The sequence below is a fragment of the Bufo bufo genome, chromosome 5 (genome assembly GCF_905171765.1).
Source record: "Bufo bufo chromosome 5, aBufBuf1.1, whole genome shotgun sequence".
Classification (NCBI taxonomy): Eukaryota; Metazoa; Chordata; class Amphibia; order Anura; family Bufonidae; genus Bufo; species Bufo bufo.
In genome coordinates, this window is record NC_053393.1 from 167,005,601 (window position 1) to 167,021,503 (window position 15,903).

Sequence of the window (15,903 nt, forward strand, 5' to 3'; positions counted from 1 at the left end):
ATAAGGCCCTCACACTGCTTCGTTGAGAGAAAAATAAATGTATGGTTTTCAGAAAATGGCTGTTCTACCACTCCAGAGGCTGTTCAAGAGCAAAATGGTCTCCGTAACAATCCATCAAATTCTTCACTGCAAAAGCCAAAAGGTAATCTTTCTCTCCTGAACCCTGCACTGTACCTGCAGTACCCTAGAACAGGGTCACTGTTAGGGGTAAATTGTTGTAATGTTATGCTGTCTCACTGTATTTGTATACCTAATAGCACTGTAAGAACAGTTTAGGGCTAACACTTTGACTCATCCCCTTAGGTTGGGTCCACCCCTGGTTAGTGAGTAGTCAGAATCTAGTTAAGGAAGAGAGAGAACCTACTTGTCCAAGCTCCTCAGAGCTTGTACTGAGCTCAGAGAACTTTTCTCTCTAAGGGTACTTTCACACTAGCGTTTTTCTTTTCCGGCGCTGAGTTCCGTCCTAGGGGCTCAAATCCGGAAAATAACTGATCAGTTTTATCCTAATGCATTCTGAATGGAGAGTAATCCATTCAGGATGCATCAGGATGTCTTCAGTTCAGTCTTTTTGACTGATCAGGCTTTTCAGAAAACCGTAGCATGTTGTATTTTTACCTGAATGAAGCAGGCGGCGCAGACAAGTGACGTCACTGAGGGACGCGCCGGCGGCCCGCCTGCCGGCATTATACAGAAGAAATTCGGATATACGGTACTATTAGGAGTAAGGGGGGCATGTTTAATAACTTTAAACGGCGGCGGCGGGCACACGGAATCTGTGGATGGCACAGTTAAGGGGTGGGGGTCTGTGGATGGCACTGTTATGGGCTGGGGGGGGCACTGTGGATGGCACTGTTATGGGGTGGGGGGTCTGTGGATGGCACATATATAACAGTGCCAGCCACAGATCCCCCTGTAACAGTGCCAGCCACAGATCCCCCCCATAAGTGTCCGTCATCCACAGATCCCACCATAAGTGTCCGTCATCCACAGATCCCCCCATAAGTGTCCGTCATCCACAGATCCCCCATAAGTGTCCGTCATCCACAGATCCCCCCATAAGTGTCCGTCATCCACAGATCCCCCCATAAGTGTCCGTCATCCACAGATCCCCCCATAAGTGTGTGTCCGATCCACATTTCTTTCTTTTTTTATTCTCTTATACGTTAATAAGGATACAGTGTTATGCAGAGGTGTACTTATAACAATTTTATAGACAAATGATACTATTTACAGTCGCGCGGGGGGCGCAAAATGTTTTCTTCTTCCTAGGGGGGGCATGACAGAAAATAATTGAGAAGCACTGGGCTAAAGCAACATTTTATTGGGAAAAATGTACGTTTTCATTTTTACAGCTAAGTGTTTCTAAATTCTATAAAACACCTCGGGGGTCATAGTGCTCAGTAAACCCCTCAATAAATTCCTTAAGGGGTGTAGTTTATAAAATGGGGTCACTTTTTAGGTGTTTCCACTATAGGGGTACTTCAGGGTCTCTTCAAATTTGACATTGCACTCACAAACCATTCTAGCAAAATCCGCCCTAAAAAAAAAAGCCAAATTACGCTCCTTTAATCCTGAGTCCTACAGTGTGCCTCTACAACAGTTTATGACCACAAACTGTATGTTGGGTTTCTGTTAACTGCAGAATCAGGGTAATAAATATTGAGGTTTGTTTTTCTGTTAATCTTGCTGTGTTACAGGAAAAAATGTATTAAAATGAAAAATCTGCAAAAAAAAATTATGAAATTTCACTTCCATTTTCCTTTAATTCTTGTGGCACACCAAAAGAGTTAACAAAGTTTGCAAATCAGTCTTGAATAATTTTAATGGTATAGCTGCTAAAATGGAGTAAATTATGGATGGTTTCTATTATGCAAGACCCTCAAAGTCACATAACTTATTTGGTCCCTAAAAAAGTCGGTTTTGGAAAATTGCTTCTAAAATTCTAAGCCTTCTACCGTCCTAAAAACATTAAATGACATTTATAAAGTGATGCCGACAGTAGTAGACATCTGGTGAATGTTAATTAATAACTATTTTATAAGATATCACTATCTGTCTTAAAGGCATAAAAATTCAAATCTAGAAAATAGTGAATTTTTCAAAATTTTCTGTAAATTTTGGATTTTAGAATTTAGGATTCTTTTTTTTATAAATAAAGGTAAACATATTGACTCAAATTTACCACTACTATTAAGTATTATGTGTCAAGAGAAAACCATCTCTGAATGGCTTTGATAAGTAAAATTGTTCCAAAGTTATTACCACAAAAAGTGACACGTCTGTTTTGCATAAATAGGCAGGTTCAGGAAGGTGTAGTATATTAAGATCTTGTATCTTACAGAATTGTTTAACCCCTTCAGGACCCTGCCATTTTTCACCTTAAAGGGGTTGTCTCATGACAGACAATGGGGGCATATCGCTAGAATATGCCCCCATTGTCTTATAGGTGCGTGTCCAACCACTGGGACCCACACCTATATCAAGAACGGAGCCCTGAAAGTGAAGGAGGACTGCACATTCGCAGCCTCCCTCTATTCATTTTCTATGGGGTCGGCGAAAATAGCCGTGCGCTGGCTCGGCTATTTCCATCGAGCCCATAGAAGTGAATGGGAGTGGTGGTTGGTTATGCGCGGTGCGCTCCCATTAACTTCTATGGGTAGCAGGCTTGGTGGTGGCCAGACCGGAGTCCTCCAGCCACCACCTTGCGGCGCTCCGTTCTCGATATAGGTGCGGGTCCCAGCAGTGGGACCCCCACCTATAAGACAGTGGGAGCATATCCTATGTCTATGTGTCTATATGTCTATGATGAGACAACCTCTTTAAATCTTTTTAAATCTCGCGCCTTCGCTGTACCGGTCTTGAGTCGGCACAGGCGCACTGATAGGATGCTCGCTCGGCCGCTCCTTCCTCAGTGCACCTGCGCCGGGTGTAGATGTGACGTCATCGGCGCAGGCGCATTGAGGAAGGAGCGGCCGAGCGAGCATCCTCCTCTCAGTGCGCCTGCGCCAACTGAAGACCGGTACGGCGCAGGCGCGAGATTTAGAATGCAGTCAGGGCCAGCCAGAGGACGAGAGCGCTTGCTGGCCCTGTCAATCAATATGAGGAGGGGGCGTCTTTTTAAAAGGAGGATGCGGCTGCTACCAGCAAGTAGCCGCCCTACTTGATGGTAGAGAGGTAATTTACATATTATAAAAGTCAGTTTTTTTAAGAAACTACTGAACGAAAAAGAGTAAGAGCACTATATATTGATAAATCGCAGTATAAGGATTTTAAGTAGCCAAAAAATGAAAAATTAGTTTAGGGGGGTGACAGAAGCCCTTTAAGGACCAGGCCGTTTTGGGAAATTTGACATTTGTCACTTTATGCGGTAATAACTTTGGAAAGCTTTTACTTATCCAAGCCATTCTGAGATTGTTTGTTTTTGTGACACATTCTACTTCATGTTGTAAATTTCAGTCAATATTTTTCATTTTTTTTATCACAAATTTACCCAAAAATTTTAAAAAAAATTGCAACTTTCCAAATTTTTATTTCTCTGCTTTTAAAACAGACAGTGATACCTCATAATAGTTATTACTTTACATTACCTATATGTCTACTTTATGTTTGGATAATTTTGTAAATGCCATTAAATTTTTTGGGGACGTTAGAAGGCTTTAAAGTTTAGAAGCAAATCCAAAACCCACTTTTTTAAGGACCAGTTCAGTTATCAAGTCACTGTGGGGCTTACATAATGGAAACCATAAATGACCCCATTTTAGAAACTACAACCCTCAAGGTATTCAAGACTGATTTTACAAACTTTGCTAACCCTTCCACAATTCCACAAGAATTAAAGCAAAATGTAGATGAAATTTCATAATTTCACTTTTTTGCCAGATTTCCATTTTAATCCATTTTTTCCCGGTAACAAAGCAAGAGTTAAGAGCCAAACAAAATTCAATATTTATTACCCTGATTTTATAGTTTACACAAACACCCCATTTGTGATTGTAAACTGCTGTACGGGCACACGACAGGGCGCAGAAGGAAAGGAGTGCCATGTGGTTTTTGGAGGGCAGATTTCACTGGGATAATTTTGCCATGTCACATTTGAAGATCCCTTGATTAACCCCTAGAGTAGAAACTCCAAAAAAGTTACCCCATTTTGGAAACTATGGGATAAGGTGGCAGTTTTGTTTGTACTATTTTAGGGTACATATGATGTTTAGTTGCTCTATATTACACTTTTTGTGAGGCAGGGTAAAAAAAAATGGCTGTTTTGGCACCGTTTCTATTTTTTACAATGTTCATCTGAAAGGTTAGATCATGTGATATTTTTATGCAGCAGGTTGTTACGGACGTTTTTATTTATTTAAGTTTTACACGATAAAAGCATTTTTGAAACCAAAAAAAATATCATGTTTTAGTGTCTCCATATTCTGAAAGCCATATATATATTTTTTTTTGGGCCATTGTCTTAGGTAGAGTATAATTTTTTATGAGATGAGACGACGGTTTGATTGGTTCTATTTTGGGGTGCGTATGACTTTTTGATCGCTTGGTATTACACTTGTTGTGATGTAAGGTGACAAAAAATAGCTTTATTGACAGTTTTTTTTTTTTTACGGTGTTCATCTGAGGGGTTAGGTCATATTATGAGGTGATATTTTAATAGACCTGGTTGTTAAGGACATGACAATACCTAATATGTAAACTTTTTTTCACTTTTAACACAATAAAAGCATTTTATGTAGGGGCAAATTTTTTCTGGGATGAGGTACTATTTTGGGGGCATACGCCTTTTTGATCGCTTGGTGTTGCACCTTTTGTGATGATTGCTGACAAAAAAATGGTTGTTTTAGAACAGTTTTTTATTTTTTTTCTACGGCGTTCAGATGAGGGGGTGGATCATGTGATATTTGGCAATACCCAATATGTCTGTTTTTCCTTTTTTTTTTATTGTGTTTTATTTTGGGAAAGTTAATTTATTTATTTTTTACTTGAAACTGTATTTTTTTTAAATTATAAAACACACTTTTTTTTTTAGCTTTTTAAACTTTTTATTTTTGTCCCACTCTGGGACTTCAACTTCTGCAATGCATTACAATAAATATTGTATTGTAATGCATTGGCTGTCAGCTTTTATGCTGACAGCCTGCCAGTGAGACCCAGCCTAAGGGGCTGGATCTCACAGGCTTCTGTAGAAGTCAAGCCCCGATGCCTATGGAATGCATCAAGCTGCCTTCTCTGCCATCGGGTCCCCATCACTGCAGCATCGGGAACCTGATGGAGATGCAGAGGGCACCCGTACCCTACGCAAACTCTCTGCATGCCGCGCTCAGCTTTGGCCGTGCATACAAGGGGTTAATACATAGGCATCTGTGTTTTCACCGATGCCGGTGTATGCAGCAGGGGCCCGGCTGTCAGTGACTGTTGGGTCCATGCCACTGATCGGGAGCTTCACCCTCCCAATCAGCCCGCAGTATATGTACGGTGCTGGTCTTTAACCTCTTCAGGAAACAGGGTGTACAAGTACGCCCTTATGTCCTGGTACTTAAGGACACAGGGTGTACCTGTACGCCCTGTGTATTTCTGATCACCGCCGCGCTGCGGGAGGTGATCGGAAGCCGGTGCCTGCTCAAATCATTGAGCAGGCACCTCGGCTAAATGGGCGGGGGGGTCCCGTGTCGGCGATCACTGCAAACCGCAGGTCAATTCAGACCTGCGGTTTGCGGCTTTTACCTATTGCGGTGGCGGCGGGCAGAGGTGCCATCAGGTCCCCATGGGGCTGTAGGGGGGACCCGATGGCATGGAAGGCAGCGCAATGCCTAAGGAAGGCATCGCGCTGCCTTCCGGCGACGAGCCTGTGAGATCCAGCCCCCTGGATCTCACAGGCCGGAAGCTGTATGAGTAATACACACAGTATTACTCATAAAGCCAATGCATTCCAATACAGAAGTATTGGAATGCATTGTAAAGGGATTAGACCCCCAAAAGTTCAAGCCCTAAAGTGGGACAAAAAATAGAGTGAAAAAATTTAGTTTTCCCCCCAAAAAATTAAAAGTTTCAAGTAAAAATAAACAAAAACGTCATTTTCCCCAAATAAAGTAAAAAAAAAATTGGTAAAAAATAGGGGGAAAAAAAAGTAAACATATTAGGTATCGCCATGTCCGTATCGACCGGCTCTATAAACATATCACATGACCTAACCCCTCAGATGACCACCGTAAAAATTGGGCAGACTGGATGGGCCAAATGGTTCTTATCTGCCGACACATTCTATGTTTCTATGTTTCTATGTAAAAAATAAAAAATAAAAACTGTGCTAAATAAACCATTTTTTGTCACCTTACATCACAAAAAGTACAACAGCAAGCAATCAAAAAGGCGTTTGCCCACCAAAATAGTACCAATCTGTACCAAACTGTCACCTCATCCCGCAAAAAATGAGCCCCTACCTGAGACAATCACCCAAAAAATAAAAAAAACTATGACTCAGAATATGGAGACACTAAAACATCATTTTTTTTGTTTTAAAAAAGCTGTTATTGTGTAAAACTTACATAAATAAAAAAAGTATACATATTAGGTATCTCCTCGTTCGTATCGACCTGCTCTATAAAAATATCACATGACCTAACCCCTCAGATGAACACCGTAAAAAATAAAGACTGCTAAACCATTTTTTGTCACCTTACATCACAAAAAGTGTAATAGCAAGTGATCAAAAAGTCACACGCACCCCAAAATAGTGCCAATCAAACCGTCATCTCATCTCGCAAAAATCATACCTACCCAAGGTAATCGCCCAAAAACTGAAAAATTATGGCTCTCAGACTATGGAAACACTAAAACATGATTTTTTTTGCTTCAAAAATGAAATCATTGCGTAAAACTTGCATAAATAAAAAAAAAGTATACATATTAGGTATCGCCGCATCCGTGACAACCTGGTATATAAAAATACCACATGATCTAACCTGTCAGATGAATGTTGTAAATAACAAAAAATTAAAACGGTGCCAAAACAGTTATTTCTTGTTACCTTGCCTCACAAAAAGTGTAATATAGAGCAACCAAAAATCATATGTACCCTAAACTAGTACCAACAAAACTTCCACCCTATCCCGTAGTTTCTAAAATGGGTTCACTTTTTTGGAGTTTCTACTAGGGGTGCATCAGGGGGGCTTCAAATGGGACATGGTTTCAAAAAAAACAGTCCAGCAAAATCTGCCTTCCAAAAACCGTATGGCATTCCTTTCCTTCTGCGCCCTGCCGTGTGTCCGTACAGTAGTTTACGACCACATATGGGGTGTTTCTGTAAACTACAGAATCAGGGCCATAAATATTGACTTTTGTTTGGCTGTTAACCCTTGCTTTGTAACTGGAAAAAAAATATTAAAATGGAAAATCTGCCAAAAAAGTGAAATTTTGAAATTGTATCTCTATTTTCCATCTAAAGGGTTAACAAAGTTTGTAAAATCAGTTTTGAATACCTTGAGGGGTGTAGTTTTTTAGATGGGGTCATTTTTGGTTGGTTTCTATTATGTAAGCCTCGCAAAGTGACTTCAGACCAGAACTGGTCACTAAAGATTGTGTTTTTGAAAATTTCTGAAAAGTTTCAAGATTTGCTTCTAAACTTCTAAGCCTTGTAACATCCCCAAAAAGATCCAAACATGAAGTAGACATATGGGGAATGTAAAGTAATGACTATTTTTGGAGTTATTACTAGGTATTATAGAAGTAGAGAAATTTAAACTTGGAAATTTGCAATTTTTTTATAAATTTTTGGTAAATTTGGTATTTTTTTATAAATAAAAATGATTTTTTTTTTACTTCATTTTACCAGTGTCATGAAGTACAATATGTGACGAAAAAACAATCTCAGAATGGCCTGGATAAGTCAAAGCGTTTTAAAGTTATCACCACTTAAATTGACAGTGGTCAGATTTGCAAAAAATGGCCTGGTCCTTAAGGTGAAATAAGGCTGTGTCCTAAAGGGGTTATGTATCCAACTCAATGGGCGATGACGACTTTGCATAGGAGTCTCCCTCTGAGTGACAGAGATGAATATGGCTTAAGGCTGCTTGGTATAGGCTATGGCTACTCTCCATTGTCCGCTGTGACTCTTGATCAGCCACAGTTAGGCTCTATTCACACGTCCGCAATTGTGGTCCGCATCCATTCTGCAATTGTGCGGAACGGGTGCGGACCCATTCATTCTCTATGGGGACGGAATGGATGCGGACAGCACACAGTGTGCTGTCTACATCCGCATTTCTGGAGTGCGCCGCCGATCTTCCGATCCGCGGCTCCGGAAAAAAAGAGTAATTGCGGACAAGAATAGGCATTTCTATGGGGGTGCCGGCCGGGTGTATTGCGGATCCGCAGTTTGCCCTTGAACAAACTCTTGCCCTATAAATGAAATATTAATGAGCGTTATCTTGCACACAGGAAAGCATTACATACAGCGCTGCATGCTTCTTCGTATGAATAATTTATCGGTCTGACAATGTTTATTTATAGTGTAAAAACTCGGCATCATAGCAAATGATGGGAAAATCCATACGGTAACCTTTTAACCTTGAGTGATTGTATATTAGTGTTTAAACTTGTTTGACAATTCTAAAAAGTAAGAATTTATTTATGCTTTTTCCTCCTGGTATTTCAACTGAACTTTGGGATATGTGTCATATTTTGTCACCTTGCATATATCTACATGCTTAGTACTGATCCTTTTGGCTTCAGTATGATTGTTAATGGTCATGGTTAATGAGTTATTTGTCTTTTTTTTTCCGTTACGGTGTTCACTGCACAGGAATTTATTTTTGATATTTTAATAGCTTTCAGACATTTTCAGATGCGGTAATACCCAATATGTAATTTTTTTTTAATTGTTTATATGTTTTTATATGTAAAATTGGGAAGGGGGGGGTGATTTAAACTTTTAATATATTTTATTTTTTATTTTTTTTAAAGTTGTTTTCACTTTTTTTTAAAACTATTCTCCCCCTTAGGGGTCTAGTACATGGGATCTTTTGACCCCTCTGCTATTCACTATAATAGAGATCTATTAGGGCAAATAGGATTTTTACTCTCTCCATTCTGAGCTCGTGTAAAGCTCAGCATGCATGGCAACTGATCTTAGCCCCTCGATTTCACTGCTGGGGCTCCGATCGGAAGGAAGAGGGAGCCACATCTTTCTGCCTTCACTCACAGGTGCTGCGATCAGCATTAATCACGGCACCTGAGGGTTTAAATGACAGGGGCAGCGCGATCGCCACTTCCTGTCTGTGTGGGTGTGTGACGGCTATATGCAGCACCCGCCGTGTATGGAGCGAGCCCGCTGCAGAGGCCCGCTCAATACACGTCCAGACACATAACACCGTATATATACTGTATGGCGCTATGGGTTAAAATATAAAATAAATTTTTTATTGGGTTGGGGCTTGCTTGCATCTGGGTTGGAGGCCTCCATTGCAGATTCCGTAAGACAGATGCGTTCAACTCCATTCAGTTCAGTTATGTGCCGTATCCAGCACTTCCATTATTTTAATTGTTCTGCTCTCCTAACAGAGAAGAACAATGGAAATAAGTGAACAAGCCCTTAATAATTATTACAGCAGTGGATGTGGAACCACTGTATCAACCAAAATATTTTTATTTGGGCTAAATCTAAGAATGTTATCCTGGCAGTCCCCTACTATTCACCCTTTAACCCCTGTACAGGGATCTGGACTTTGCTGCAGGGGAACCACCAGGTGCTACATCCTGGAGTAGTCTCTGTGTCAGAGACACTAGTGAAGGGCACCGAGGGGTAAGACAAAATCGTAGTCAGGGAAAGGCCAAGGTCAGGGTAGGCAGAATACATGCTATACAGTAAATGGTCTGAGGTCAGGGCAGGCAGGGAAGGGTCAATATGAAAGTCATGCACAGGTCAGGTCATGCAGTGGAGGGTTATAATCCAGTAAATGGGCAGAAAGTCAGTAAATGGGCAGACAACTGAATACCACAGACCTTTGGAGAGAGCTAGCAAGCTAGACAACCTATTGTTCGTGCACCTTCCCACAGAGGAAGGTGCCTCGGTACATAGGATCGGTAAGAGAAGAATCAGCAGCCGCAGGCTGTCGCTGTTACAGTAATAAAATACTATATATCAAATAAGAGTGTTTGTATGTGGATAGGTTAATATTTCCAGTATTATCTATTAGAGACTCTGGTTTCCTGTGTCGAGAACTGAATTTACAGCTAGCTTACATTGCATCTAGGTATGACGAATCAGTCTATATGGACATTTATTACAAATCAGTGCACAGGGAAAAGAGCATTAACACAATGATTTTATTAGCAGATAAGTGTATGTGCACCAAAGACTAGAGGAGACACCTGTTGTCTCTCCCAGTTCTAGGAGCATGTGCATTATAAAGCTAGAATGTACTAACGTAGCTAGAACTTCATGTGACCACCAGATGCTAGATCAGCATGTAGTAAAGTATTCACATTGTGGTCAGGTAATTGCTAGGCAACATAATTCTGAGAATGAAATTGGAAGTAAATGTAGAATCTACAAAGATTTAACTAACTTTACATAATGTATGACTCCCACCAGCTGACCATCAAAGGACCACCGGGAAGCACCATCCTAATGCTTGGCTGAAAGGAGTCACATGGTGAACTCATCTTTACTAGAAAGAAGTTGTTGTGCAAATGAATACATTTTTTTTTATATAGAGGGTTCATGGGTCTGCTCTCCATAATATGCCTAAATACTGTAGTCAGGGCCATCAACTTGTACCCTAGCGCATACAGTTGGTGGCTTTTCAGACACATTAACCTGGTGATGTAATATTTACACAGCTTCTCATAGCCCATATCATAAATTTAGTGGGTCCATGGTAAGAGGAATTGGTGCCAAAACATTTAAAAGCTATGAACACCTTTGGGGACAATTTTTTTTAACTTTTGCATTTTAAGCTAGCCATATACATTAGTCTTTTGCTAAATTCAGTGAAAGTGCCGACACATTCATGTGTGCGGAAAGCTCCTGACTCTCCCCTCAGAGATGATACTGAGGGATCAGGCAAAATGAATATTTTTACCCAATCCTTTTGTACTCCCGGGAGATAAGACGCTGCCAAAAGTGTCTGGTAGGGGCTTTCTCTGCCCTCCCCATTGAGTACACATACAGTTGTGTTCAAAATTATTCAACCCCCACTGAAATTGAGTGTTTTGGCCAGTTTGACATTGATTTTGATCATTTCAGTCATCTTGTTTACAATTAAATCAAAGAGGCACTTGTAAGTCAGACAAATATAACATAACATTTATAATGAAATAACCACAAATGTCTTTTCTGTGCTCACATCATTATCAGTTTTATTCAACCCCCAAGTGACATTCAATCTTAGTACTTAGTACAACATCCTTTTCCAGTTATAACAGCTTTTAAACGTGAAGCATAGCTTGACACAAGTGTCTTGCAGCGATCTACGGGTATCTTCGCCCATTCTTCATGGGCAAAAGCCTCCAGTTCAGTCACATTCTTAGGCTTGCGCGCTGCAACTGCTTTCTTTAAGTCCCACCAGAGGTTCTCAATCGGATTTAAGTCTGGTGACTGCGATGGCCACTTCAAAATGTTCCAGCCTTTAATCTGCAACCATGCTCTAGTGGACTTGGAGGTATGCTTGGGATCATTGTCCTGTTGAAAGGTCCAATGTCTCCCAAGCCTCAGGTTTGTGACGGACTGCATCACATTTTCATCCAATATCTCCTGGTACTGAAGAGAATTCATGGTACCTTGCACACGCTGAAGCTTCCCTTTACCTGTAGAAGCAAAACAGCCCCAAAGCATGATTGACCCCCCACCATGCTTCACAGTAGGCAAGGTGTTCTTTTCTTCATAGGCCTTGTTCTTCCTCCTCCAAACATAGCGTTGATCCATGGGCCCAAACAGTTCTAATTTTGTTTCATCAGTCCACAGAACACTATCCCAAAACTTTTGTGGTTTGTCCACATGACTTTTGGCATACTGCAGTCGACTCTTCTTATTCTTTGGAGACAGCAAGGGGGTGCGCCTGGGAGTTCTGGCATGGAGGCCTTCATTACGCAGTGTGCGCCTTATTGTCTGAGCTGAAACTTCAGTACCCACATCTGACAAATCTTTTTTCAGTTCCTCAGCAGTCACACGGGGACTTTTCTCCACTTTGCGCTTCAGGTAGCGCACAGCAGTCGAAGTCAGCATCTTCTTTCTGCCACGACCAGGTAGCGTTTCAACAGTGCCCTTTGCCTTGAATTTGCGAATGATGCTTCCTATGGTGTCTCTTGGTATGTTTAACATCTTTGCAATCTTCTTATAGCCAGTGCCATTCCTGTGAAGAGAAATCACCTCTTCTCTTGTCTTCCTGGACCATTCTCTTGACTTCACCATGTTTGTAAACACACCAGTAAATGTCTAGAAGGAGCTGAGTATCACAGTCCTTTTTAAATCTGCCTAATTGGTGCTTATTATGCTTGATTGCTGCTCCTTGACATCCACAGGTGTTTTCAATACCTGATCGAAAACACTTGAATGAACCTCTGTTCTTAAGAGGTGGTAGTCTTTAAGTGGGTGAATAATTGTGTCAATGAAGAAATCACAAAAAAAAAACATTTAATACTGTATTACAAAAACAATTGATGTCATTTTAGTTGCATTTGGTTCTTTAAAACCCTTCACAGCATTGGGGGTTGAATAATTTTGAACACAACTGTACACGTTTAGCTCGGTATGGGATATGTGTATGAGGAAGCCAGGAGGGAGTGGGGAGAGAACAGTTCGAACAATAATTATTATTATTACAATATAATATTTTTTTTTTAAAGTGGTCTTTATTAAAAATGTACAGCAGTTTTTGTTCTAAAGGGTTAAGTTTCAATCTATCTGTAGACTGTCACGTGCTATTTTACACTGAATACCGTCATGTTGTTGTTCTGATAGCCCTTATCTCTGAATTCCTGACATCATAAACACCCATTTAAGCCATATTCTTATTAGTTTAATAAAAACTGTTATAATGAGTGTTTATGAGCTGTGAGGAGTTCAGAGTTGTTGATAGCTTTTAAAGGGGTATTCCAGTTATATTAAGTTATTCTCTATCCACAGGATAGGTAAAACCCAGCCAATCACAAGAACGGGGGCCTGAAATGAACAAAGTGACTGGTGGGGGCATGCACTCAGCCACTCCATTCATTTCTATGTACAAGATCAGCACTCCACTCTCTGATGTATGATACAATGAAAAGGTCCATTCGCCTCACTCCAGTGCTACAAGTGCCACATCGCTATCCCTTAAGGCTCTCACATTCTCTGCTTTTCTGCCTTGTAACTTTGTGACAAAGGTCTGGAACTGGACCGAAACATCAGAATTTACTGGTGGTCATATTACTACTATTACCTCTTATCAATCTCTTGTGGATTAATTTTGAGACGTCTTAATAAAGATTGGACCTTTTAATTGCATTGTACATCAGAGAAGTGATCTTGTACATGTGATTTGGACCAAGTCCGTTCAACGTAGCATCTCACTCACAAGTTCATAGAGTGCAACCCAACATAGACTCAAGCAGCTGCCCTGGTAGGGCAGCACATCCCTGACCAGCCTCGCTGTTCATTTCGGGAGGCTCCATGGGGTACAAGGCCTGCGTTCTTGTGATTGGTGGGGTTCCTAGTGGTAGGATCTTTACCGATCTAATAGTTATTCACTATTCTGAGGAATACCCCTTTAAATGTATGTGAAATGAAGGGCACCATATTGGGAACTTGGTTTGCCCATTGTTATCGGTTAACTAGAGAAAATTCATAGCTCTTATACAGCAGCTATCAGATAGCAGGTTGGCAGCAGCCCATAGAGTTTCTGCCCATTATTGGCCTGTGACTATAACAGTAGTACCCTCTGCAGTAGTCCCTAATGGTGGTTTAAGGGGCACGTTAATTCACAGAGTGCGCTTGCATTTTTTTTTTTACAAATGTCTTTAAATCAAGTGGACCGGGGGAACAGATTATCTATAAATTTAAGTTGACTATAAACAAAATGTAATTAATAATGAAATACATCATGAACTAAAGTTAATGATATGACATATGGAAACAATATCTAGAAGTTCCAGTTTAATGCATTAAATGAACAATAATCCATCCTATCAGGGTCACAGTATAATCATAGTATAGCTATTTGACAATTTGGAGAACCAGAGATGCTTTTGCAGCAGATCTTTTTATATCCTCTTGCTTCATGCACTTGTGAGGTATATTTGTGATATGAGGCATGACACAACCAATGGAACACATTCTGTCTTACTGTATTATGTAAAATTCCAGTGGTTTGGGTTATGTGTCACTATGAATTTCATACAACAGACTGAAGATACAGATTGCATTAAATATTACAATGACAACTTAGGCATCATCTTTTACAGCTAGAGAACAGCTTAACTCCCTTGTTTACTGAAAGGGTTTCGATAATATGCTGTATCTACAGTTATAGTAATAGAATAAACAGAAATTTCCACTGGGAATGAAAGACAACTGAATAATATATAATAAGACAATTAAAAATATTGCTTAATAAATGTATAACAAAATATATGTCTTGTCATGGCAGACAGGATATAGAAACACAGATAAATAAACAAACAAGTTTCTAGGCGAGAAGCTGGGGATCAAGGTCACCTCCTGATAAATCCCTACCAGCTCTCCCTATACTGCTAAGCCCACGTTCAGACCCTTAAGGTGGGAATAACGTGTCCTCGTGCCTGGGCTGAGAATACCCTAAAAATTCCTAAGATGATGAAAGGGGAATAGAGGCAGCCTGCTCCCTCCGAACCTGGAGAGGCAGGCGTCTCTCTAACAGCCTAGACAGCAAACCACAAGAGAATAAAAACCAACTTATCTTTTGAGCAGGAACAGCCAATCCTTCCTTCCTTGCAAACACAGAGCCAGAGAAAAGCTATAACCCGCAGGGAACACTGGGAGTGGGTGTGATTTAAACTGAAACCAACGACCCCACCCAGTGCACCTGAAGGGAGGCGGATCTAGCTTGACTCCAAAACAAAACAAAAGGCTAGACACGTGCTGCTAATCTGGCAGACCTCCGCACATAGCCTGAGCAGGGCATGACATGTCTTTATGAATTAAAAGGGATTTTCCAGGAGTAAAATATTGCTAATCTATACTCAGGATAGGTCATCAATATCAGATCGGTGGTGGGGTGCATGTCCACCTACTGAGGCGGTCGCACATGTTCAGTTCCATCCTTCAGCTGCAACCAGACGTATCTACTGTTAGAAGTGTGACAATTACAGGGAGAGAGCTGCAGGGGAAGCCAAGTGACCAAGGAAGGTTAACTTTAGAGATGACACCTATTGACTTTGTTATTATCAGGTAAGTGCCAAGGCTGCTATCAAGAAAGAATAGGGGAACACTGAAAAACTGCGAGAGGAGGAACATGAAGATGGCTATTTAAGTTCTACTGGAATACCTGGTGGGGGGAATACCTGGTGCTCTGATGGGAAGTGGTTAACAAATTACACTAATAGAGATGTGCCTGCCATAGTCGTCCAACTTCTAACACATTACCTTTTTAAGTTTGTTACCTGCAGTAACAGCGTTTTGTGACCGCTTTTGCCGTGTAGCTAGGCCCTGTTCACACTGTTGATGTAGTTCTGGTACGCAGTGGCAGTTCTTCTCCCTGCTCCACTATTCAGCCTGCAGGCACAGATCGCGCTGCCAGCCTGTGTGGGAGGAGCTGCATAAGCTCTGCGCACACACAGTGCTGCAGAACCTTCTGTGCCTGCAGAGGAGAGAGGACTGTGAGCTTCAGGAACAGGATAAGGTGAGTAGGTACTGTGTTTTTTTTTTAACAGAGGGGGCACAGAGGGCATTTC